The 26,211-nt window shown below is 45.2% G+C and overlaps 1 protein-coding gene and 1 non-coding gene across 2 annotated transcripts in view; both read left to right on the plus strand.

Annotated features, from left to right (window-relative positions):
- Positions 1-26,211, plus strand: part of LOC126269651 (synaptic vesicle glycoprotein 2A-like) — a 159,362-nt gene that overhangs the window by 11,433 nt on the left and 121,718 nt on the right. The gene's annotated exons all lie outside the window — the stretch shown is intronic.
- On the plus strand, positions 4,908-4,982 carry Trnal-cag (transfer RNA leucine (anticodon CAG)). The gene has a single exon. It is a non-coding gene; the product is annotated as a tRNA-Leu (tRNA).

The following is a 26,211-nucleotide window of genomic DNA, read 5'->3' on the forward strand; positions in this document are numbered from 1 at the left end:
AACGATTGATGCTAAAAAGAAAAGTAAGAAAACATGGAACATACTGGTTAGACTACAATAACACAAACCTGACACCAGTAGGAATATCGTTGTTTAGTATTTCTCTCACGAAGCCCTGGTCATCAATCTGAAAATGAATCTCAATTATGGGAAGGAATTTGTGCTTTTCCACTTCACGAAGACCGGATATCAGACAAATTTTTCTGTGAGTACCGTAAACATAGTGACAGTTGAATAGTTGTGCCTCACAATTTGCCTTAAGCCATTACTACTTCGTCTCTCTCAAACGTTCGAAAAAAATAAGTTCTCATTTTCGACCACGACCACGACAACGCACCAGCACACAAGGCAATTAAGTACATAGATATTTTCGAAAAGTGCAATTTCTGTTCGAGTAAGCTACTCACATGGCCTGGTAAACTTGTCATTTACTATTATTACCTGAGAAAGCAACGAACAAAGGACAATATTTCCTTACTGGAATCCAGATGATAGCTTCCAGCAGCAGTATGCTGGACGACATTCCCAAATAGAACTGGACTAATAGCTCTCACAGATAATACAAACCAACAGGAAAGGGCGTATTTCTTTATGCAGAACATTTGGAAACAGTATGTAGTGCCCAGTAGTTTCACAAATTCATCATAACTGATTCAGACGAAAGGTTTCTACATGAGATTCGAAATATTATCTAATACTGTCCAACCATAGTATGACTAATGTGTCGTTTTCTTGACTGTGTTAAGCGGTTTAACAATGTCCGCAACCAGAAAATAGAGTAGGCCTGCGCATGCTCTCGGAGTGTTGACATGAAGATTACTTGGCTGTTGTTCGTTTTTGCACAAGGATGTGCAATCGAGCTGCGGCAGAAAACTCTCGTCTTAAATAGCTCGCAGACAACATCAAACTTAAATTGGCCCTGAACTTCACAGTCATCGCAGTGATAAACAGTTGCTTGGTAACAGCCACCAACGTCACGTCCCCAGAAATTCTCTTGCTGACAGGCTGAATATTAAAATAATTTACGTTGCATATGCTGTCTGTGATCATTTTATTGGCACAATTGTAACTATGTCGTTACTGCTGTTAATGTTACTGTTCGTAGTCGTTGCCAGTGACGTCAAACTATATTACGTCATTTTGGCATAAAGCGGAAGCCTCCTTAAAGGCAATCCCTTGGTAGCTTCTAAAATCAACACATCACCCGGCAATATTTATACTTACATTGATTTATTTGTATCCACCCGAATGGCCGAGCGCCTTCAAGCGCCGCTTCTGGGATACGGGAGGCGAGCCTGTCCCGGATCGCATTATTAACAAGCACTGGTGAGCCGACTGGCCTGGATGTGGTTTTTTGGCGGTTTTCTACATCCAACTAGTCGAATGCCGGGCTAGTACCCACACACGCCACACAAAGATTAAAAAGAAAAACATTCTCTCACTTGACTATAGGTGTGCTCTAGGCGCAAACACATGGACGTCATAGATTCCGTCCCAGGAGCAGTGTTGGTGTCAGGGGGTCACCAACTGCCACTAACATTGCCTTAACCCGTTCGAGGTGTGATTAAAAAGTAACGGGAATTTTTGTTTTCTGAAACAATCTTCATTTATTCATCAACATCAGCTTTGTCGCCTTCAAAATAATCCCCCTCAGATATAATGCACCTGTGCGAGCGCTTTTTCCGATCTTGGGAGGACTTCTGGAACTCACTTTTCGTAATGGTGTCCAGCTGCATTAGCGCTTCTGTTTTTATCGCATCAATAGTGGCGAAATGACGTCTTTTGATGGATCTCTTCAGCCTCGGGAATACAAAGAAGTCGCTGGGGACCGTGTCCGGCGAATACAGTGGCTAAGGCAACATAACGGCTTCGATTGTTTAGTCAAAAACTCACGAACCCTCGTGGTGCACTCTTTCATCGTAATCTAAGAAAACAGCGAGAAGAACCTTCACATATACTCGAACTTGTCGAATAAACAGCAGTCTTGGCTCTTCAGTCAGTTTTCATTGGGACGGTGGGGCCTTGGTTTCGACGTCATACCCTTATGTCCCTTTTTCGCCGTCTGTCATAACCTCATTCACAAGTTCTGGATCGTTGACGACTTGGTTCAGCAATTCCTGAGCGATGTCTATGCTACTTCGATTTGGTCGAAATTCAACGATTTCGGAAGAAATTTTGCTGCTACACCTTTCATGCTCAAAACATTAAACAAAAATCGCTTCGCATGAGCGAAAGGATATGATGACATCATCAGAAACATGGTTGATCGTGATTCAGCAATTTACAGAACCATTTTCTTTCCTTCTTCCACACTGTCGTTAGTAACTGATGTGGTGTGTCCAGGGCAGTCGTCGTCTTCAACGTCTTCTCGACCCTCTGTGAAACCGTAAATTCTTGTCTTGTACATAGTAGTTTCGCCAATAGCCACAGTCAACCTTTCGAATGCGGAGCTGCACTTTTTCCATTTTTCAAGCAAAATTTAATGTAAATCTTTCGATTCACCTTTTCTAAAGTAAAAATTCGCCTAGCACTCGAAAACACGTGTAACATTTTCAACTGTCAACAACAAATCAAATATTGAAAAGAACTAAAAATGCAAACATACATCAGGAACATTTGTACAAACCAGATAAAAGAAATTTTGAAATTACGTATAAAGCCCGTGAAATTAAAAAAAAAAATCCTGTTACTTTTTGATCACACCTCGTGTAACAATGCCACCTCGTAGAAAATGAGAAAACACAAAAGAAAAGAAAAAATGTTCAAATGTGTGTGAAATCTTATGGGGCTTACTAAGGTCATCAGTCCCTAAGCTTACACACTACTTAACCTAAATTATACTAAGGACAAACACACACACCAATGCCCAAGGGAGGACTCGAACCTCCGGCGGGACCAGCTGCACAGTCCATGACTGCAGCGCCTTATACCGCTCGGCTAATCCCGCGCGGCAAAAGAAATGAAATTCAGTATATTTTGTGCAGGGTTGCAGGTACACTGCTTCAAAATGTCTGAAGTGATTTGAAATGACTGAAAATTAAACAAAAAGTTGTCGTAATGGTTTTGTTTATTATCTTGAAAAGATTAACAAAAATATGCTTCACTTCAGCATGACGTTGACTGTGTTGCCATCATACTGTTTTCTAGAATGGAATCATCGGAAACTACTGTTCCTTCCACTGTGCTAGTAACTTGCCTAAGTCACTAAAAACTCTCTAGAGCCTCCGACAAGGTCCACTTTCAGCTAACGTGGCTTCTATTATTATGCGGTAGTAGCTTGTGACGCCATTATGATGGTGTCAGCCAAGCCCCACGTCAGAACTGCGAAGTGTCTTGTGAATAAAATGAGCATGTGCATAGTTTCCAGTGACTCTGAAGGCCAATATTCAGCATGACTCATTCCAACAAAGTAGAATTCTGGGACGCATACAGATTCCCATTTCTGTTTGCACTAAACAATATTTATAATATACTAATTGAAAGGGGCCTGTGTAGGGCAGAAGGGCTAAAAACATACAAATAACAAAATCTCTACGGAACGCCCGAAACAAAACTAAACATAATGTGGCTTATATAGGGAGATTGTATTATAATCACAGATAACAAATCTGAACTCGGATGTTTTTACGCCAAAGTATTTAATAAGATATCGATGTATTTTTATTTATGATTAAATTAATTTAAATTGCTTAAAACATCATCATTCTGATAAAACGAATTACCTCCATCGATGTATTTCGTCCTTGTACGTCGGCTGTGATACTTCATTTACTTCAGAAATTGTTTTTCAGCAAGGTCAAAATATATTATGTCCATGAAAAGAAGAGGTGGTTCGGAATTCCGATAAGTGTTATTATTGGTGTGTTATTTCTAAAAGGGAAAACAACTATGAAAACTTTGATCTCACGAAGAAAGTTGATAAAGTAATATGAGCAAAAAGATTTTAAAGGAAAGAGACGGGTAATTTAAAGCAGTTCTACGTAGTAACCGAAATTACCTGTTATGTAACATTAGAACCAACCTTTATTACGCGAAAATTTAAGCTATGATGAACAAAGGTTATTCATTCTGAAGCAGTCCATGAGGTATATCTGCAGTGCTTGGAATCGATCTTTGATGAGAAAAGAGCAGAGAATGCAACAGAATTATGCTGTACTAGCATAATCACTAGAAATTCTTAGTCAATAAGCCATTAGATACATGCAAATCTATTTTCAAATCATTTTTAATTATATTAATTAAAAATTGATTTCGTTTCTTAAGTGAGACTTAAAAGTACTGTATCTGTAAAACACTAGTCCGATGTAAGAGAGGGCCTGTAGTGGTAATCTCGTTAGGTTAAACAAAGAAGTAAATAAATGAATACAAAGAATAAATTACCACATATGGTTTGGGTTACAGAAAGCTTTGATGGTGCTTTATGTCACCTGGCTAATGTCATTTGTGTTAATCCAAACAGCTACGTAATGAAACTTCCTGGCAGATTAAAACTGTGTGCCCCACCGAGACTCGAACTCGGGACCTATGCCTTTCGCGGGCAAGTGCTCTACTTACTGAGCTACCGAAGCACGACTCACGCCCGGTACTCACAGCTTTACTTCTGCCAGTATCCGTCTCCTACCTTCCAAACTTTACAGAAGCTCTTCTGCGAAACATGCAGAACTAGCACTCCTGAAAGAAAGGATACTGTGGAGACATGGCTTAGCCACAGCCTGGGGGATGTTTCCAGAATGAGATTTTCACTCTGCAGCGGAGTGTGCGCTGATATGAAACTTCCTGGCAGATTGAAACTGCGTGCCCGACCGAGACTCGAACTCGGGACCTTTGCCTTTCGCGGGCAAGTGCTCTACTAACTGAGCTACCGAAGCACGACTCACGCCCGGTACTCACAGCTTTACTTCTGCCAGTGCTTCGGTAGCTCAGTTGGTAGAGCACTTGCCCGCAGAAGGCAAAGGTCCCGAGTTCGAGTCTCGGTCGGGCACACAGTTTCAATCTGCCATGAAGTTTCATATCAGCGCACACTCCGCTGCAGAGTGAAAATCTCATTCTGGTAACATCCCCCAGGCTGTGGCTAAGCCATGTCTCCACAGTATCCTTTCTTTCAGGAGTGCTAGTTCTGCATGTTTCGCAGAAGAGCTTCTGTAAAGTTTGGAAGGTAGGAGACGGATACTGGCAGAAGTAAAGCTGTGAGTACCGGGCGCGAGTCGTGCTTCGGTAGCTCAGTTGGTAGAGCACTTGCCCGCGATAGGCAAAGGTCCCGAGTTCGAGTCTCGGTCGGGCACACAGTTTTAATCTGCCAGGAAGTTTCATATCAGCGCACACTCCGCTGCAGAGTGAAAATCTCATTCTAGCTACGTAATATTTACAGAAGATTGTATAAAGCAATTATAGATGGATTTTTATAACCCTAATGAAACTTGATGCAATAGTTGATACATCTGGAAATAAAGAACTACAAGAGTGTCGTATAATAACATGACAGTTTCTTCCTGAACTGGTATTATGCACTATGTGGCCAAAAGTATTCACAAACTCCTTGTAATGCGGAACTGAGCACTACATCTCACGAGATGCAGTCCCGCCAGATTAAAACTAGGCGGGTAGCATTATTTCGACGTAACACTAACAACGCTAATGCACTCTGGTAGCTGCTCTACCTGTCACAGAGAAACGTAACTGTAATCAGTTGAAGAATGTCACGCTTTATCGGCATTATCGGCAAGAGCAGCTGGTACAGTTTCTGTACTGAACAACCAGTTTCGATCCACGGACCATTATTAGCGCCACAAAAACATTTACATCATCATACTAGTTGACTTAATGCAATCCATGAATTCGTCACTTTGTCAGATAGTGATAGAAATTAATTCGTCAATCGCAAAATGTGCCAAGCGCTGCACTCATTCATGTTTTATCAACAGTCATCGGTAAAGTCAGGAGCGGAGGCATTACACAACACGGACGTCGGCAGCAAGTTTGCCGAGAGGGGACAAGATTCTAAAACTGATTTTCTTTTATATAGCTGATTTGGATAAGTTGGAAACCTTGTCCTCTACCAATTGACAGATATTGTCTTCGTACTTTTAAGGCAGATTCCTTTCATACGACAATGGTAAGCATATTTCGATGTTGTTGTGGTCTTCAGTTCGGAGATGGTTTGATGCAGCTCTCCACGCTAGTCTTTCCTATGCAAGCTTCTTCATCTCCAAGTAACTACTGCACCCTACATCCTTCTGTATCTGCCTTGTGTATTCATTTCTTTGTCTCCCTCTACGGTTTTCTACCCTCCACGCTGCCCTCCAGTTCGAACTTGGTGATCCCTTGATGCCTCAGAATATGTCCGACCAACCGATCCCTTCTTCTAGTCAAGTTGTGCCACAAACTTCTCTTCTCCCCAATACTCTTCAGTACCTCCTCATTAGTTACGCGATCTACCCATTTAATCTTCAGCATTCTTCTTTAGCACCACATTTCGAAAGCTTCTATTTCTTCTTGTCTAAAATATTTATCGTCCACGTTTTACATCCATACATGGTTACACTCCATACAAATACTTTTAGAGAATACTTTCTGGCACTTAAATCTATACTCGATGTTAACGAATTTCTCTTCTTCAGAAACGCTTTTCCTACCATTGCCACTTTACATTTTATATCCTCTCTACTTCGACCGTCATCAGTTAAATAGCAAAACTCATCAACTACTTTAAGTGTCTCATTTCCTAATGTAATTCCCTCTGCATCGCCTGATTTAATTCGACTACATTTGCATTATCCTCGTTCTGCTTTTGTTGATGTTCATCTTATATCCTCCTTTGAAGACACTGCTCATTCCGTTCAGCTGCTCTTCCAGGACCTTTGCTGTTTCTGACAGCGTTAAAATGTCATTGGCAAGCCTCAAAGTTCTTATTTCTTCTCCAGTGATTTCAATTGCTACTCCAAATTTTTCTTTTGTTTCATTTATTGCTTCCTCAATATGTAGATAGTTGACACAATGGTCTTTAGGTTAAAGTCTCATATAGTTTAGTTCAAGGTACGCAGCGAGTTAAGAATATAGTTAAAAAATCTTCACAAAAATTTTATTCGAATTCTAAAATTAAGGAAGTCAAAACTATTCAGGAAATCTTGTTGAATGTAAAAAAAAAGGTCACATTATTGCTATTCATAGTGGAGAAACAGGGATTAAACTTCAAAATCCGGATAAAGGCGCGCACTTATTGCTAATTACAATCTTAATTATGTATATAATTCAGTCATCGCTGGAATCTAGAATCTCGACGATTCTTGCGTGTTATCGATGTCGATGCTGGCAACATATGCGTCTAACTCCCTGAAAAAAAGGAGGTTTACTAAACACACAGTCGGATAATAAATGACAACAAAAATACTTTTGGGTCATTGATTACAAATTAACAGTTTTTGGATTTTTTTCTTCGCTTGTGAAACTTTGGTTCTTGGTAAATTTCGTGAGTCATGGTCAACGGAAAGTAACCGATAGGTGTTGATGAGTGTGTTCGCGAGTATCAAAGTATGTGACATACATGGTCGTATCTTTTGATTGCAATGACATAGAAGCTAAAGTTTTATTTCACTATCAAGGAGCCACAGGTATAAGTATGCGACATCAATGTCAACTTGAGTATTCTACCCATTACCGAGAAAACGGGTTTTTAACAGTCGGACAGATAGACGGAGAATAAAGTGATACTCTAAGGCTCAGTATACGACTAGATTAAGTCGGAAGTCTTCCAAACCCACCTTCGGCGTGGCCAACCCTCGTCCCTTCAGCCTATCACATTGTTGTGCAGTCATGTCATCTGAAGAGCAGAATTCATAGCTGTGTGATGGCATGTGGCGCTGTGTTGCACACCACAGAGTTTGGAATCGACGTCTTTTCGATCTTGAAATTCCACAATTTTTTTTCTTTTCTCGTAGGACGCGACAGACAAATGACTGATGACAATTACAGCGTGACATTGCTGCCATATCAAACAATCGACATAGTTCCCTGTAAAAATCGTGACGATGCATAGTGACTGTTAAAGTCATAATATTTACTGTAATGCTAGGCAATGTTAAATAAGCAGTTTACTTAAGTACCAGGTAATCATTGCTAGGAGATCATAAGAGTATTATTATGAATGAAAATATCCGTGTTTTATATCGCAAGAGGGGCAAGTGCCAACCCCCCCCCCCCACCCCCCTCCTTCCTTGCGGACGCTTGTTTTGTACATACTCCCTGTTGCACAGCTGATCACTTTGCTATTCATCTCACTAGGAGTTGCATCCTACGTCTTCAGTTTTCTGTTTGATGTTTTCTAATCTCTGTTTTCCGCTGCAGGGTTTACCCCTGCAGCACACAGTAACGTGGAAGTTGTTCTCTAATGTCTAAATGTATGCCTTATAATGCAGTTCGTCTTTTTCTTGCTGTTTTCGATATGTTACTTGCTTCGCCGATTCTGCGGAGAAATTCGATATATCCTAATTTCAGACATACTCTGCATCACCACATCTCAAACACTTCGATTTTCTTGTTTATCGGTGTTGCCACAGCCAATGTAAGCAACCTGGTTGCTAGGGATGTCAAGCTGATTATGCGATAGTTTGCGTATCCTAGCTGGATTGTGAGGATAATATTTTTTTCCGACATTCTGATGATACGTTTTCATTCTAATGTAAGCAACCTGGTTGCTAGGGATGTCAAGCTGATTATGCGATAGTTTGCCTATCCTAGCTGGATTGTGAGGATAATATTTTTTTCCGACATTCTGATGATACGTTTTCATTCTAATGAATTTTACATACCAATATTTATAGTCGTTTGGTTGCCACTTCCCTCAATGGTTTTAGAAATTTTGCGGAAATGTTATATATATATACCTCTGATTGCAGGTCTTCCAAAGCATTGTTGAACTTCCCAGTTTTTTCTTCTATCAGCTTACAGAGATGGTACGCGACGTAGTTGCCCCACACAAGGTATTGCCACAACTCGTTGCTCGGGATCAACTTTGTATAGTAGTACACTTATTAAATATGCAGGCTGTTCGGAAATTCCCGTTACAAACTTCTAGGACACCAAGGAATTACAGACATTGGCTACTAGTGAATCTCAATGTAAATCAGTGGTGAAAGTTGAAAATTTGTCCCGGTCTGGGAATCGAACCCAGGTCTCCTGATTACTAGGCAAATACTCTGACCACTTTTTTTTATTACTTTTCTTCTTTTTTCCTTTTTTTACTGTACCATCTAGCAGTTAATTTTTGTTGTTATTTACGTTAAAATTTTACTATTTGTATTTTATTTTCTGCTGCTACTGGTATGTACTTTATTTTTGTAGCATATTTAATTACTTTGCGTCTAATTGGCTCCTACTGACGTCATGTGGAAGGCGAAGGACGGAGCCTTTCCTACTTTTTGTTCTTTTTTCATTTTTTATTTTTTATTTTTTACTGCTTAATTTTTTTTAATTGAAAAAAAGGAGAGAAGTTTTCTTTGCTTGATGGCAAAAATGACTACTGCATTTCTTCTTTCTCTTGTATACGGGAACGAAATAAGGTAAAAAACAAATGCATCGCCAAAGAATCGAACCCGGGCCGCCTACCATGTTTATTATTATTATCATCTGAGGAACACAGTCAGTGGCAGCTGGAGGAGGTAAGACGGGCAGGGGTCGAATTCCGAGGCCTGGCCACGGTGTCTCCCTCCTCCTACCACCGAAGCACACCATCACCTTTTTTTTGTTTTTTGTTTTTAATGCAATAATCAACAAAAACAAGGAAGCCATACACCAAAAATTATAACGATAATGTGAACTAAAAATCGCCATCTTGCCCGCTGGGATCAACCTATCGAAACGGGCGGCCAGTGAGAGGCGGTCGTCATCCGTCGGAGTGTTCAGGGCCGTTGCACACAGTCAGAGACTGTTTCTGTTACCGTAGAGGAATCGTGCAAACATCACGTCTGCAAGCCAACTTCTTCTTACACCAGCCACTGCCCAGTTGGCCGTGGCTCCATGAATGACGACCGTAAATAGTTAGCAAAAAGGTTCCGGTATTGCGTTCTGATCGTTAAGACCAGGAACTCTTCGATCATGTATTGCCACAACTTAAGGACTTCCTTTTCGCCATCTCGGTGCGTGTAGTGTATCGCCATTCCTTGTACCCAATTGACCGCATTCATCCGGGTCATCGCAAAATAGACGGCGTCAGGATGAGAGGTCCAGGAGCACAGTCGAAACAAAGAGGCGGCGTAGGAGGAAAGCCAGTATCTGGCGGATTAGTTTCCAGAATTGGTTCACAGTTCAGTCTGTGTTCGCCTGTATCTACCGTCGCGCAACGGCGGCACATGGGATCGTCAGTTAGGTGAATGGCATGTAGCCTTCGCCGAGTCGGAAATTTCTCGTCAGTGACCACATACCACGTCGACCACACTAAAGTTGACAGGAAGGGCGCCTGGATGGCTCACCAAATCCGCGTCCAATAGATCGTGAGGTGCTGTCGCAGAATGTCGTTAGTTGAATTCCAGTGTTGGAGAACACTATAATAAATCTCTGCTGTCGGATTCCCTGTCTCCGGTATAACTCCCAGCATACAGCTGTGTTCCATGAGAAACGTCCTAATATGTGATAGCGAGGGCGATAAATGTCCAACAGCTACCGGTGGGCGCAGCGTGTGTGGGGCCACCTCTGTTATCAGGATGTCACGAAGATCGTCTGTTGGAGAAAGCCAGAGTCACCGCATTGGGCGAAGATACAGCGGCAGCGCTCTGTGGCTGACGCAAGTGAGTCCAACATCTCCTTTGTGGAAGTGTAAAGTAAGAGTAACAAAACGAATCTTAAAAACTGCACAAGCGTTCACCACGTGTCCGAACACTGCCTGTATCCTGGAAGCCATTGTGTATGTCATGGTTGAGTTGAGAAGCCACCTAATCATTGACGCACTGAGCTCGTTGCAAAATGTCCAACGATCTAAATTTGTTGAGGCGAGCCTCTGTGTGGAGTCGTCATAAGATTTTACAGTACATTAAGGCCACCGTACGTTGTATTTGTTGATGGAGAGATATCCCTAAACATCTGAGCATTGGGACCTTTGTCAAGGGTACATCCAGCTCTGCAGGTATGCCTCTACCCACCTCCATGTAGCGTGATTTCCGGAGGTTGATCACTCTGCCTGCCATCGCCCCATACTGTTGGAGCCTGGAAAGCGCCGTTCGTATTTTGTCATCAGTCCATGATAAGAACATCACGTCATCGGCGTATGCGTCCATCGAAAGGTCTCTGAGCTGAGGCTAAGACCTTCCAAACGTCACCGCAGTCTGTGAAGAGCTGGTTCGAGGGCAGTGGCGAATAACATGGCAGAAAGAGAACAACTCTGTATGACGGACCTTTTGACACGGACGGGGGCGGACCGATAGCTGTTTACCATAATCCTCGTCACAGCCAATGGATCAAACGAAGCCCAACAGATGTCGTCACGCGCGGGATACCGATGTGTTCCACAACTGCACGCAGGAAACCATGTTCGACGCGATCGAAAGCATGGTCAAAATCCAGCGCAACAAGAACACCGTGGAGACGGCATGTTTGCTTCAGCGCCACCACGTCTCTATAGGTGCTCAAAGCCGTAAACACATTAGTGTTGCCTCCGAGGCAGGTTTGATCAGTGTGAATGGCCGCCATTGCCGTAGATTTGAGCCTCCACGGAAGATGCGTGTTAACAGTTTGTTGTCGGTGTTTAACATTGTCAGTGGTCGAAAATCATGTGGGCGACAGCCTCCTCTGGGTTTGTGCACTCGAATCAAGATGCTCCCAATGAATTCAGATGGTACCCCAAAATCGGTGTTCGGGAGTTCTCTGTACATCCTGACCCACGTTGGGTCCATAAGACCAAAAATCGTTTGTAAAATTGAAGAGGGAGTCTGTGAGGGCCTGGCGTTTTTGTTGGGAGTCCAGTGCAACATAGCCAGTGCAACATAGTCATCTCCGACAAGAGCGTAGCGTCATCTTCTGGGTTCCGAGAGACGCTAGGTCAGAAAGGATTCCTACATCTATGTTGTACTCTCGCCCGTAGAGAAATGTATATGGACGTGTGAACGCTAGTACGATGTGCATTTGCGTTTCAGCTCGTCGTCCATCCTCAGTCTAGACCTCTGTAATGATCTGCCTCTTGCGTCTTCTCCTGTCTTGAGTGATATGGTGGAGGGAAGGTCGTTCTCCACTAACATCATCAGTTGTCCTCGCCCCCCCCTCCCCCCGCCTAGTTGTACGGCGGTGATACGTAGCAGTTGTGCCTGGGCATGGTGCTGTGCCGATTGTTGTTCCGGCTACCGCGGTTGCATAGCCAATTCGCGGAGCGCAGTGTAGTTGAAATTAGCAGTCGCAGGCGGTATACCAGCGCGCTCTGAATCGTCCAAAGCCGGATAATGTTCAGCAAAAGGCGGGTTTGACACACTATAACCACCACTGAAGTGTGCACCCTTGGCGGGTAATCACCGTTGGCATCTGCTCCATGTGGACTCAACTTCGCGTCTGCAATTTGCCTCATCAAGAAGGGCCACACTGAGGCGCCATGGACCTCTACTTCGTCGGACGCGCTGGCGGAGGAGGGTGAGCGGACACACATACGCTACGTGGGCCGTGAACGCTGCCGGCCACATCTTAGCGTCGACAACTGCCGATCGCAGGCCGCGTGTGACGTAAACTCGATCCAGACGGCTCGCGGAATGACTAGTAAAGTAGGTGTATGCCTTTCAGTCGCCGTGTTGTATGAGCCAGGGTTTCGACGAAGCCAAGTCCTCTACAAGCGCCTGAAGTGCTGGGCAGGAGATATTGTGCGGCATCTGATCGGATGGTCTGAGCACACAGTTGAAACCTCTGCCTACCACCAAGTGGTCGGCATTGCCACGGAAGAGCAGCGCTATGTCTTCGGTGTGAAGGGTGTGGCGATCTCTCCTTCTGTCGGTGCCGGAAGGAGCATCAGTTTCACCAGATAAACTGTACCAACAGTGAGGGCGACCCCACGAACTGACGGTAAATAGGATACATCAGTTGTCATAATCCCTTCCCTCAGCAGAAGTACCTCCTCTGCCAACTTATGAAAGTAAAGCGTAGGCGATATTTCAGCAGGTATCGATACAGAATCATGATCAGTCTTCTTGAAGGAGAACATCATCAAAATCCGCAGCTTGGAATGTATCGTGCAACATACAGGTTTTGAGAGCAGAAGTAACGTCGTTGATACTGATCGTGGCGAGGCGGTATGCCTGTTCCATCAAGTCATGGGGGCTGTCCTTGGTATTACAGGTGGGCAGCAGTCACAGTGTGTAGTGTCTCTAGGGCGAAGGGATAGGAAGCGGTGGGTGTAGGTCATGTCAGCCTAGGTGTCTGTCTCCGTCAACGCAGATGCTGCCAACGGTATCGGTGTAACGTCAGGATCCTGAAAAGCATCCTGCATTTCCATCTCCTGCACCCAGTCTCCCAGGGAGGTCGATACCACTGGATCTCTAGAGGCAGACGTAGTCATGGGTGCATCCCCGGAGCGGGGCTTCAGTGACCTCCCACGTCCCCACTGTGCGTGGTCCCACCGTTGGTGGGGGAAGACATCGAACCGTGTGCTATATTAGGATGTGCCATGTCGGATCGGTTTATCCGTTGACGCACCTCATCATCCATCGTTGCTGCTCGGGCCGTTCTACTGCCTCGGTCGTTATGCGCCGTTTCTTGTGGCGCTTCGGCGATTCCTATTTACGTTACATCTCCTGTGTGTCCTTTCCAGTGCAGGGCAGGGGGTGGACTCGGCATCCTGTTCTTCAACTTTCACCGCATCGTTGGCTTGTTGTTGAGCTCGACGAAAGGGCAACAGAGGCATCGGCGCTGGGAGACGGTGGGGGCTCCTCAGGAACTGTTGCAGGGGCCTCCAAGGCTTCTACCAATACATAGAAGGGTCGTCGTAGACAGCTGGTGTCTCCCGTCTCATCGGAGCAACATACGTAATCTGTACCGAGGTCTGTATCAACGGCTAAATCTGATCGGCTGAGGGCGTCTGTACGAGAGGGCTTTGCAGGCATTCCGTACATACATGCCCTACTTGTCCACATCCGGAGCAGGTTCTCGGCTGACCGTTGTAAATAATTATCACCCGGCAACCAGCCATCGTGAGATAGGAAGGTGTACGGCAGTGCCCTGTCGCACCCTGCTAAGGACAGGGTAAGTTTCGAAGGCCTTCCATTTTTCGACCGTATGGACTGTGACATAGGGTCGAAGAACAAGGATGACCAAATCCACTGGAACATCAAATGGTAGCTCAAACGCGCACATTTTGTCAAGTACATTGAAGTGTTACAACTCCCACATTTCCGTCAGAGCGACAGAATCTATAACCTTCCGAGTAGTGCCTGAGAAGATTATCACAGACGTCTTCATCAGTGAACTTAAGAAACACAACGCTGGAGACGTTATGCTAATGGATACCCAGCAGCTCTTTGGGGTCAACATGCACCACGTCGATTAAATATCTCTCTATTTCGTGGATCTTGGGTCTAGATACATAGCGTCAGGCAGCAGCTTGATAGTGGCTTTCTGATACGAAAGAGCCATCAGATGTCAGGAACGTTGGAAGTATCTTGTTTGGACTATTTAATTGATTAAGAATGTTGGCAAAATTTAGTGTACTAACAACATTTATTTTCCAATACAAGACCTAAATCATACTAAATAAGTTACGGATTGAATACCCTAAACAACTAACAGGTGGTTTAATACTCCACTGGGTTGATCTTGGTTGGCAAATACATTTTAATTGGGTGATCAGTGAGTCACGTACTATGGCCCTAAAAATGTGGATACCGTAAGCTGAATTAATCTGACACTGAGCAGACTTTGATCAAATCTACTGAAGTTTCTCTACATAGGTTCAGCTGAGAGCAAGTGGTGATTGAGATCTGTGCTCCCTGACAATACAGGAGCGGCAGTACATTACACTGTAATTTTTTTAAATTCTTTATTGCACAACAATACTAATTATACATATTAACCCACCTCCTAACATGATTAGTGGGCCATTAATTGATACATAGAATTGGGTTATAATGCAGCTTGATATTACAGTTACGTTAGTGAAGTACAGTTTAAACTACTACAGTATGTTAGTTTTCTACAACAATGGGCAGTTTATTTTAACCTACTTCATTAATTATCTAACCCAGAAATTACTACTAACTGCAGCGTCACAGGTGTGCCAGTAAAATACAAACCTACTTAGAATAGCCAGGCTCCACGAGCTAACCCCGAGGAGCATGCCCCTGGCACTGGGCTGCCCAAAGTTAGTATTCGCTGCAGTTTCCTAATTAATGTCCTAATCTAAGTCCTACTAAATACTAACTTAACCTACGTCATAATTGGTGCTTTAGTCGCAATCGGTGGTAATTGACTCCACCCCCCCCCCCCCCTAATCCCGTACGTGGCGGTTTCCAACTGATGGAAGTCGGCCATTCCACGCACAGGCGGTATGGGAATGGGATCAGGTCTCAATCGGCTGGACTATGAATTGGTACCTATTCTTGGTCCCTCAGGTATTCTGTTAACGCTTTCCGTGATACCTCATCTGCCAGAGCATTCCAAGTATGAAAAGTGTCTTCTTGTCTAAGTAGATGGTATGTGTCATTGTTTGGAAGTCTGTCTCGGAGTGTTGTCGCGACATCATTGAAGAGAGAGCACTCGAAAACCACATGGTCGGGAGTTCCATCTGCCGCGCCACAGTCACACTCGGGGGTTGCCCTTTTCCCAAACCGACTTAGATATGTCGGATAGGGTCAATGACCAGTGAGCAAATGAATGAGTCCTCGTGTAGGCTCAAAGTATTTCATGCCTCCACGCTCTTTTACGTCAGGTAAGAACTGGAAGGTTCTTCTCCCCGTTTCTTCTTCCTCCCAAGCCCTCTGCCAAAGTTCCTCCCCTATGTTTCGTATTTCCCTCTTATCCTCCACCCTGACACCCTTGACCTCTATTATTTTCTCCCTGTTCCCCTTTTTGGCTCATTACCATGCCGCTTGCTCGCGTATCTTGATATCTAGCGGGCAGAGCCCCATTATGACTAACAGAGCTCCCCCCAGTGATGTCCTGTAGATCTCAAAATCATGCTTCTCTGGACCCTTCTCACTGTCATGGCGGGCACGACCATCGTGAGCCTGTGCGCCCAGACTCTCGAGCCGCAACCCACTACTGACGTTAGGATACTATTATGATAAAGTTTGATGGGATGAGGAGGGAGATGAAATATTTATGTCCAATGGAGATGAGGTTGTTTAGCAGTTGGAGAGCTCTGTGGGTTACGGGGTCTATGTGTTACCCGAAGTTCCATCTTTTGTCAATTATGACTCCCAAGTATCGTGTTTCCCGTTGCCGAAGAACTGGTGAGCCATCGATTCTAACAGTGGGATTCCCGACTAGCTGACCTTTTAGCAGTAAGTATGCAGATTTACTCTGAGATATTTTCATCTTTGTATTTAGGCACCATTGGTGCAGTTTATCAATCTGTCAGCCAGCAGTTTTTGCAGAAGCTTCCCGAACAGGTCCAATAGGCAGACTGGCATGTATGATTCGACTTCGGCTGGGTCTTTTTCTGGTCCCTTTTTTATTATGACCACATTCGCGGTTTTCCACCTCTTGGGGAACTTCCTTTGTCTGAGGCACTCGTTAAAGAGGTGAGTCAGCGGCGCGATTAACTGGGGTGCCAGAAATTGCACCACCTCAGCCACAATGCCGTCTGGTCCTGGAGCTTTCCCTCTTTTTAGGGATCTTATTTGTGCAGCCACCTCCTCTTCCGAGAATGGGTAGACTGCCTTGTCGTTGTTGAAATCTTCTAGGTCTGTATCTCACAGTTGCTGCAGGCTTACGGTTTCTCCATCCACATTGTCGTCAGGCAGCAGGGACCGGAGGAGGACCTCTGCAGTCTCCTGCCAAGATTCCGTCATCCTGTCCCCCTGCCTGACTATTGATAGCTCCAGGGGAGGGCGGATTTTTTCCCTCACTAATTTATAGGGGAGACCCCACGGGACTAAGGCCAACTGGTTCAACACGTAGCTCTCCCAGCCACGCATTCTCACTTCGTGTAGTTCCTTCTGAAATCTCTGCTTGGCCTCCCTATATTGCAACTGCCATCTTTGCCTTTCCAGCCAGACGACACTGCGCTGGTAGTTCCTCCTTAGCCTCCTGACAGATTGACGTAGTTCCTCTAATTCGGCCGACCATGGTGACGCGAGGCCGCCATGGCCTTCCTCCTGGTTGGTACAGCGGCCCTCACCGCTCTGTGTACTGCGCCCACCAGTTTGACAACTCTTTCGTCCACGTCTATGTCTTGATGTACGTCACCCTCCGGTTTACTTCGTGCGGCGATGTGACTTGCAGCTGGCGTGATGTGTGCAGCGGACGAGGTGAGACGTAAAGGCAGCATCTGTGAATCGTTCGCAGCCACGAAATAAGTGCAAAAATCTCATGTTCTAGCGATCAAACAGACGGATGGCAATTTACTCTCTACCAGAGCCCTGATATCATGGTAGTTTTCAGTGTGTGACACACCCGTACGTTGGTCATACCAAGGACTAATCTGGCTCACTTATAGGACAGAGTGCACAAGAATAGCAAACGTCAAGACTGGTAAACCAAAAACGAATAAGTGTGCCCTCAGCAAACGAGTAGTCAGAGATGTTTGAAGTCACACTGTCGGTACAGTAAGAACTTCACCACAGGCTCCACAATCTAAACTACTTGAAAGTGAAGTCAGTCTCAGGACAGGTCTCAAGTACCAACCGCACCGCCCAGAACTTCGACCAGAAGTCCTTACCTGACCAAAGTCCTGCACCCAAGTGCTTCGCATCTCTCCAACAAAAAAATTCCATTTTCCCACAAAGTGTACGAACAACACCGCCACCACCCCATCTTGAGCCAACCACAGGGCTCTATAGGCGCTAAATCTCCTGTCCCACATGACAGCACAAACTCATGTCGAACCAGGGTAAGAGTTAAGAAACCTGCATAAAAAGAAACCACGCCTGTTACTGGCTATTTAAGTTTTCGCAGGGGGGTGGGGGGAGGGAAGAGATGATTTTCTCCAAAGTCGTGTCTCTTCCCACAGCAGCAAGCAAACAGACAGAGGCGGCCAAGGGAAGTGATTCACTGCCTTATTTGCTCTATTGGCAAACATTAAAACATGTGAATTTTTATTGCACGTGGCTCTGCACACAATGCCCGGTTTACGACTCCACTGGATAGACACATTCCTTTATACTGTCGCCTCTGCCCAGGCTTCTGCTGGCACCACGGCAGGTATCACGGCATTGTTCCGCTGGAGCCCTGTCTCTACACGGGGCTGCCCTGTGTGTCCTTTAAAGCTGTGGGCCTGTCCGGCAAGATTTACTAAGGGATGGGCTCACCGCCAATTGCTTTTAACTCCCAAGAATCTGTTTCTATGAGCTAAGAATCATGAAAATACCTTATGCTTTTAGCGCCCTAACAGAATCTCGCTCAAGGTGCGTCAGGTTGTAATAAAATGTTTAATAATTTTCTGTATCCGAAAAATAGGTGAGATAGTAACTTATACTCTCTCAATGTAACTATAGCACTTACACAAGCGCCATGCGCGGTAGCCGCACTGCGTAAGGCGCCTTGTTAGAATTCGCATGGCTGCTCCATCAGAGGTTTGAGTCCTCCCTCGGGCATAGGTGTGTGTGTGTGTGTGTGTGTGTGTGTGTGTGTGTGTGTGTGTGTGTGTGTGTGTGTTTGTGTGTGTGTTGTCCTTAGTGTAAATTAGATTAAGTACTGTGTAAGCCTAGGGACCGATGACCTCAGCAGTTTTGTTCCAAATTTACTTACACAAGTGCGATGGGATGGAACGGCCGGGACGTACTGCACTGCTCCACAGCCTAAGTCTGACTGGTCACTGAGCCACCCAGACACAGTAGTCACCGCACATGCACGAACTACCCTAGCACGCCTCCTGTCAGACCTTAATTCTTAACTTATCCACACACTACGAATGTAGTGCCTCTTGCCTATTAACCTCATTACCAGCTGCATTTCGACGATTCCCAGAAGAATTCGAGCTTGGTGTTCATCTGCACTGAAGAGATCATTGGCCGTCCTAGCCTTAATTATATATGTGTGGTGTCCATTCTTTCGGTCATGTCCGAAAGAACAGAAGAGACACCATTTATATATAAACTTCTAGGACTTGTAGAGGTGAGTGAGCACATAATATTTTCAATAGGAAACCATGTCCTGAAACATACCGTTTCCGTGCTACAGCCGTTTGAAAACGTGTTCGCTAGGTAGATAGGCAACAGGGAAGTCGTGCTGGAGCGGGTGGTTATGTCAAATCGGCTGATATCATTTGGCATGTATCTGCACCGTGACGAAATGTCACGGTTGGTTCTCTGCGTTTCCTCCTTGTCTGTAGTGCTTTCCTTTTGAAATTCCCGCTTCGCGCTCTGTTGTCTCGTGACCCTAGCCATAGGGCGCTGTGGCGTTGCTGCTGCCAGCTGCCTGCCGTGTTTGCGGGAGAGCGACGGTCTGGAGAAGGAACTCTTTAAGTGCGGACGTCTGGAAGCGTACAGGAGGCCACGCCGTTTGGTTGATGTTTGGCGTGACTTGTGTCAGGTGGGATGCATCGTTAAGGCAGTGATAGCAGCCAGTGTTATTGTCTTGGTCGCAGGTGGATCAAAGGGGATGAGGGATGGTTGTCCATTGAAACTCCTATCCTACGGATGTCGTCGGACTTACGTACGGATGATCCTGGCAGAGGTTCGAGTCCTCCTTCGGGCATGGGTGTGTGTTTGTCCTTAGGATAATTTAGGTTAAGTAGTGTGTAAACTTAGTGACTGATGACCTTAGCAATCCAATAAGATTTCACACAAATTTGAACATTTTTTTGGACTTAAGTAAGACTATTATTTTGCGTTTTTTGCAAGCAACTGGGCATTCGAGCGTTTACAGTAATTCGGCGAAGATTATTTGTTTCGTCGGTGTGTAAATGACTGAACAAGGAGCAGTTTATTTAATGTTCACCTTATGCTCGTGTTCTGCGTGTGCTGTTTGCGAGTGTAAACTTGACTCTCACCTTTATCTGTTGTTTTTGAGCGCATCGTTAAATACTGGATCCAAATAGTGACTTTCAAATAATTAGCTGGATTCTTCCTTTCCTCGTCACAACGCGTGTTAAATGGAAAAGTAGATTTATAGACCTTAACTTGCTACCTCATTTGAGTGGCTTCAATAACAGAGCCTAACCTGTGAACTAATTAAGGCTTGTGGTAAACAAAGGTATTTAAGTATGATGTTTTAAAAATATTATCTGAAATGGGTCAATGATTTATGTTGCGCTAGTTGATTCTGGGGTATGAACGGATGATGGCTCTCAGCACTATGGGACTTAACATCTGAGGTCATCAGTCCCCTACACTTAGAACTATTTAAACCTAACTAACCTAAGGACATCACACACATCTATGCCCGAGGCAGGATTCGAGCCTGCTACCGTAGCAGCAGCGCGGTTCCGGACTGAAGCGCCTAGAACCGCTCGACCACAATGGCCGGCGGTATGAACGGGTGTGTTGGCAAGTCTGCCATGTAAGGGAATCCTGTTGGTTTTAATTACCTTCTGACCGGGTTCCTTGCTCGACGCTTGCCTTTAAATACGCCGCTAACCTGGTTAGCGTATATTGTGGCTATTTTAAATTAATCACTGCTCAATATCCCAACACAGTTTGTCGGCCGTCAGAAGCCGTGTATGAGTTATGTATTCCTATATTCCAGTCAATCTATGAGCATGCTATTCTTAATTTGTTACTTTAGGTAGCCATTAAGTTGCCATTTTTGGGGTGTTTAGATGGAGTGCAACTCCTCTGGGCATAGATTTGCCAATTTCCAATTTATTGCCTTTCCACCAGTTTTTAATTGTGCTTATGCGGGTATATGTATTTATATGTATTTAAGGGTGGAGCCTAAATTTTTTTATTGCTATTGAGCTGTACTTAATGTCATATTGTAAAGAAAGGAACTTACTGGAGGTTAACTGTCGCCGTAAGGTGCTATGGACGGTGCATTTTCCTATTATTCATTTTAATGTTCTAATCAATGTGTACATTTACTAATTATTTTCTCTTTACATGGAGTGTGCCTACCTTGATCTTATAAGTAACTGTTTCATAACCAGTTCTTTAACGCGCCTACGCGAATAATTATATTAATGTGAGAACTTAAAGTGTGTTCCCCTGTTGAACTTTAAGTAAAGTGCAGAAAACTGAATCAGGTGTTTATTATTGTTCTAGTGCTATTATTTGTCAAGTGTTATGCGCAACATTTTCTTGTTCTGTTATCAAGTGTTACAGTAAATGCAAAATTCATTGAAGCGATGCGCTATTTCAGTTGTTCCCGTGATTTCCTGTCTCCACGTTGGTTAATCTAAACTCATAATATTTAATTGTTTAAATACTGGAGGGAGGTACGTGTGTTCCAGTATCCTACCTGTCTGACCCGGTTCGAGCGTCATTCACGTGTCTGTGAGTGTTAGAACAATATAGTTGAGTACACATTTGCAGAAAACACCCACATGCTCATTATGAAAGGAAGAGCTAATCTCGTGCCCTCCATCAAGACCATTCTTCGCAATCTAGGCTTCATCGCATACCCTTTTCGCCACAAAAACGCTACTGATTCGAGAAAGGGTACCTTCAATGTCAGCAGGCGTGACTCTGGTGCTGCAAGGGTATGCCGCATATCCGAAATGGAAGAGGCTGTACTGCATTGTGTTGAAGAGTGCCCGTCAAAGAGCACATGAGTAATTTCTTTGGCTATTAATGAGTTAATCTGTAAAGCAAGTATGTACTGTCTCATGCCTAATGAATTACTTGCAAAAGTGGTTGCGTTAGCAACACGTTTTCAAATGGTTCCTATTCAGTATATAATATGCTCACTCCCCTTTACATGTCCTAGAAGTTTGTAAGGGAATTTCTAAAGAAATCCATAATGTTCACCGTCGACTTTAGTATTCATTACAGTTCTGACATTAGCTTTTTCGATGTTTAAGTAATTTTCAAATGCTCAAGGTGCTGGAAACACAGCAGTTGTCAGCATTATTTAGTTTGCTAAATTTTGACAACTGCAGTGTTTTCGGTGCCTTAGTTAGTTTAGAATGACGTAGAAGTCGGCGACGAATGTGGTGTCATTTAAACAACTCAATGAGACTGGAGCCCAAAACAAATACTAGTGCAATAGTTTTTCAAGGCTAGCTTTGCAGCTAAAGGCCTTATAGCAGTGGTAACACCGGTTCCCTCCAGGTCACCGAAGTTAAGCGCTGCCGGGCCTGGCTAGCACTTGGATGGGTGACCGTCCGGTCTGCCAAGCGCTGTTGGCAAGCTGGCTACACTCAGCCCTTGTGAGGTACACTGAGCAGTTACTTGACCGAGAAGTAGCGGCTCCAGTCACGGAAACAGACAACGGCCGAGAGACCGATAAGCTGTCCACACGCAACTCCATATCCGCATCCAGTGGTACCTATAGGTTGAGGATGACACGGCGGTAGGTCAGTATCGTTAGGGTCTCCCGAGACCTGTTCGGACAGAGTTAGTTTTAATGGTAGATTTGAAGCAATCTTATTACTCTCAGGAAGACGTCTGCCACTGTTTCGGAAAAAGTACGTCGCTATCTGTCACGATTTAACCTTCAAATACGTTCCTTGGAGCCTCCTCGCAATTTTGGAAAAGTAATGTCCCAAATAAGAGTTCAAAAGCCAGTTTCCACACAGACAAGCAAGTTGGGTTTAACAAATCAAAACCATTTCATTCAGCAGGTAGCCATTAGCTGCGCAATGCAGCACTAGGCTGCCCATCAGTAATAACGCTCGCCTATGCTGAATACGATATAGCATTAGGGTGTTGCTAGGAAAAGCGATGTAATGTTCCTCCTGCCATGAATGCAAATCCGAAGGATCATTGCATCGTTCGTCTTTCAATTAAAATGTTCTCCCCTGTACGGGAGTCACGTAACATGTGTAAGAGTACAGGTTGTGAGGCAGGAAAGACGACATTCGGACATTTGGGGCTGGCAGTGCATCGTGCGATGGTAGCTAAAGCGCTTAAGGGACTGCTCGCGTAAGGTGAGAAACCGGGTTCGATTCTCGGTCCAGCATAATGTTCCATTGTCGTCATTCCCTTACACAGCTGATGGTTGTTCGTATTCGCAGCTGCAAATACATTTCATGCTCCAATACTAAATCCCAGCCCTCGCCTTAAAAAAAAAATTGAAATGTTAGTTAAATACACTCCTGGAAATTGAAATAAGAACACCGTGAATTCATTGTCCCAGGAAGGGGAAACTTTATTGACACATTCCTGGGGTCAGATACATCACATGATCACACTGACAGAACCACAGGCACATAGACACAGGCAACAGAGCATGCACAATGTCGGCACTAGTACAGTGTATATCCACCTTTCGCAGCAATGCAGGCTGCTATTCTCCCATGGAGACGATCGTAGAGATGCTGGATGTAGTCCTGTGGAACGACTTGCCATGCCATTTCCACCTGGCGCCTCAGTTGGACCAGCGTTCGTGCTGGACGTGCAGACCGCGTGAGACGACGCTTCATCCAGTCCCCAACATGCTCAATGGGGGACAGATCCGGAGATCTTGCTGGCCAGGGTAGTTGACTTACACCTTCCAGAGCACGTTGGGTGGCACGGGATACATGCGGACGTGCATTGTCCTGTTGGAACAGCAAGTTCCCTTGCCGGTCTAGGAATGGTAGAACGATGGGTTCGATGACGGTTTGGATGTACCGTGCACTATTCAGTGTCCCCTCGACGATCACCAGAGTTGTACGGCCAGTGTAGGAGATCGCTCCCCACACCATGATGCCAGGTGTTGGCCCTGTGTGCCTCGGTCGTATGCAGTCCTGATTGTGGCGCTCACCTGCACGGCGCCAAACACGCATACGACCATCATTGGCACCAAGGCAGAAGCTACTCTCATCGCTGAAGACGACACGTCTCCATTCGTCCCTCCATTCACGCCTGTCGCGACACCACTGGAGGCGGGCTGCACGATGTTGGGGCGTGAGCGGAAGACTGCCTAACGGTGTGCGGGACCGTAGGCCAGCTTCATGGAGACGTTTGCGAATGGTCCTCGCCGATACCCCAGGAGCAACAGTGTCCCTAATTTGCTGGGAAGTGGCGGTGCGGTCCCCAACGGCACTCCGTAGGATCCTACGGTCTTGGCGTGCATCCGTGCGTCGCTGCGGTCCGGTCCCAGTTCGACGGGCACGTGCACCTTCCGCCGACCACTGGCGACAACATCGAAGTACTGTGGAGACCTCACGCCCCACGTGTTGAGCAATTCGGCGGTACGTCCACCCGGCCTCCCCCATGCCCACTATACGCCCTCGCTCAAAGTCCGTCAACTGCACATACGGTTCTCGTCCACGCTGTCGCGGCATGCTACATGCGTTAAAGACTGCGATGGAGCTCCGTATGCCACGGCAAACTGGCTGACACTGACGGCGGCGGTGCACAAATGCTGCGCAGCTAGCGCCATTCGACGGCCGACACCGCGGTTCCTGGTGTGTCCGCTGTGCCGTGCGTGTGATAATTGCTTGTACAGCCCTCTCGCAGTGTCCGGAGCAAGTATGGTGGGTCTGACACTCCGGTGTCAATGTGTTCTTTTTTCCATTTCCAGGAGTGTAGTGTCCGCGATAAGAGAAACTGACTCCAGTCTCCTCCAAAGTTCCGATCCTAGAAATTAACTTTGCCGATCCCTGTGAATAATACTTTATTGTCTCAAGACCGTAGAACGCCATAGCTTATTCACTTCAATTTGCCGGAGGCCAAGGTGACTCCACGACTACGCGAATTCCAAACAATTACAGAATATGCGAGGGCTACTCGGAAAGTACGGTCCGACAGGTCGCGAAATGGAAACCACAGTGAAAATCAATAATGTTTTATTTGCAACAGCTACTTCTCTACATAGACGCCTCTCCGACTTAGACATCTGACATAATGTTGAACCAACTTTCCAATACCCTCGTCATGGAAGGCAGCCACCTGTGCTTTCCGCCACTTCTCTAAGGTGGTCTGCTTTTCGTTATCAGTACCAGAATGCTGTTTTCATATCAGCGGTTCATGTGATCAGGTGTGCAGGGATGAACATGAGAGGGAGCCAAGTCCGGGCTGTATGGTGGCTGATCAAACACTTGTCATCGAAAACGTTGCAGGGGTGTCCTCATTTCCCCTGCACTGTGCGGCCGAGAGTTGTCACGAAGAAGGAAATGCATTAAAGGTACGTTATATGGGGCTGTACGAAATCAGGCGAAACCTCGAAGCGAGCATCCGTACTTGGTAGGAGACAATATTATTCTAGGCATCTGTGCATGCTCACTGTGAACTCACAACCGAAAAGAGCGTGCTAGAGACACTGCCTAACACATCTGTGCAAAGCTTCATCGGATCCTCGTTTCCATTTCGCGGCCTATCGGACCTTACTTTCCGAATATTCCTCGTTTTTCCTGCCGTTAAAGCGCAGCTCCATCGAAATACCTTATTCTCGAAGCACTCATGTTTAAATAAGAAAACCATCATGTTCGAAACTTTCGCTTCACAAAAGCCAGAAGCGACACAGGTCATGCGGCATCACCGTGCGTTGTCAAGCTTCCAGAAAGCCAGCTACGCTAGACTTCAGGAAACACCTGCTATCGTTAAGTGAGGGCCGGATTAGGGGAATAGGGGAATATCACAGCTAGCAGAAGTCCGCCCGAATAGTACAAAGAAAAATGAAATCACCTACGAGTTCGACGTCCTTCTCAGTGACTGCGAAAATCAAGTACGTCTCGAGAACATATGTCGCCTCTTACGGTGCATATGATGTCTGTACAGACAATTCGCGAATCAACTGCCGCAACTGATAATTGATACAAACAACGGTCAGGCCTCGAACACGAACAGCCGAATCGGCTCATGTTTGGCTGGTTCTTACGTACCACCTAAATTGACAGGTTCTAAAATGCACTGGTTGATAAAGACATGGTACGATACCACTGTAAGTTAGTACACGTAGTAGAGTTGGAATCCTCTGTGACAGATTGGATGGCCACCATAGAGCATTAGCGTTGTTGATGTTTAGTATTGTTCCCAGGCTTAGTACCGTCTATAAGAGACGTGAACAGTG

The sequence above is a fragment of the Schistocerca gregaria genome, chromosome 1 (genome assembly GCF_023897955.1).
Source record: "Schistocerca gregaria isolate iqSchGreg1 chromosome 1, iqSchGreg1.2, whole genome shotgun sequence".
Lineage (NCBI taxonomy): Eukaryota > Metazoa > Arthropoda > Insecta > Orthoptera > Acrididae > Schistocerca > Schistocerca gregaria.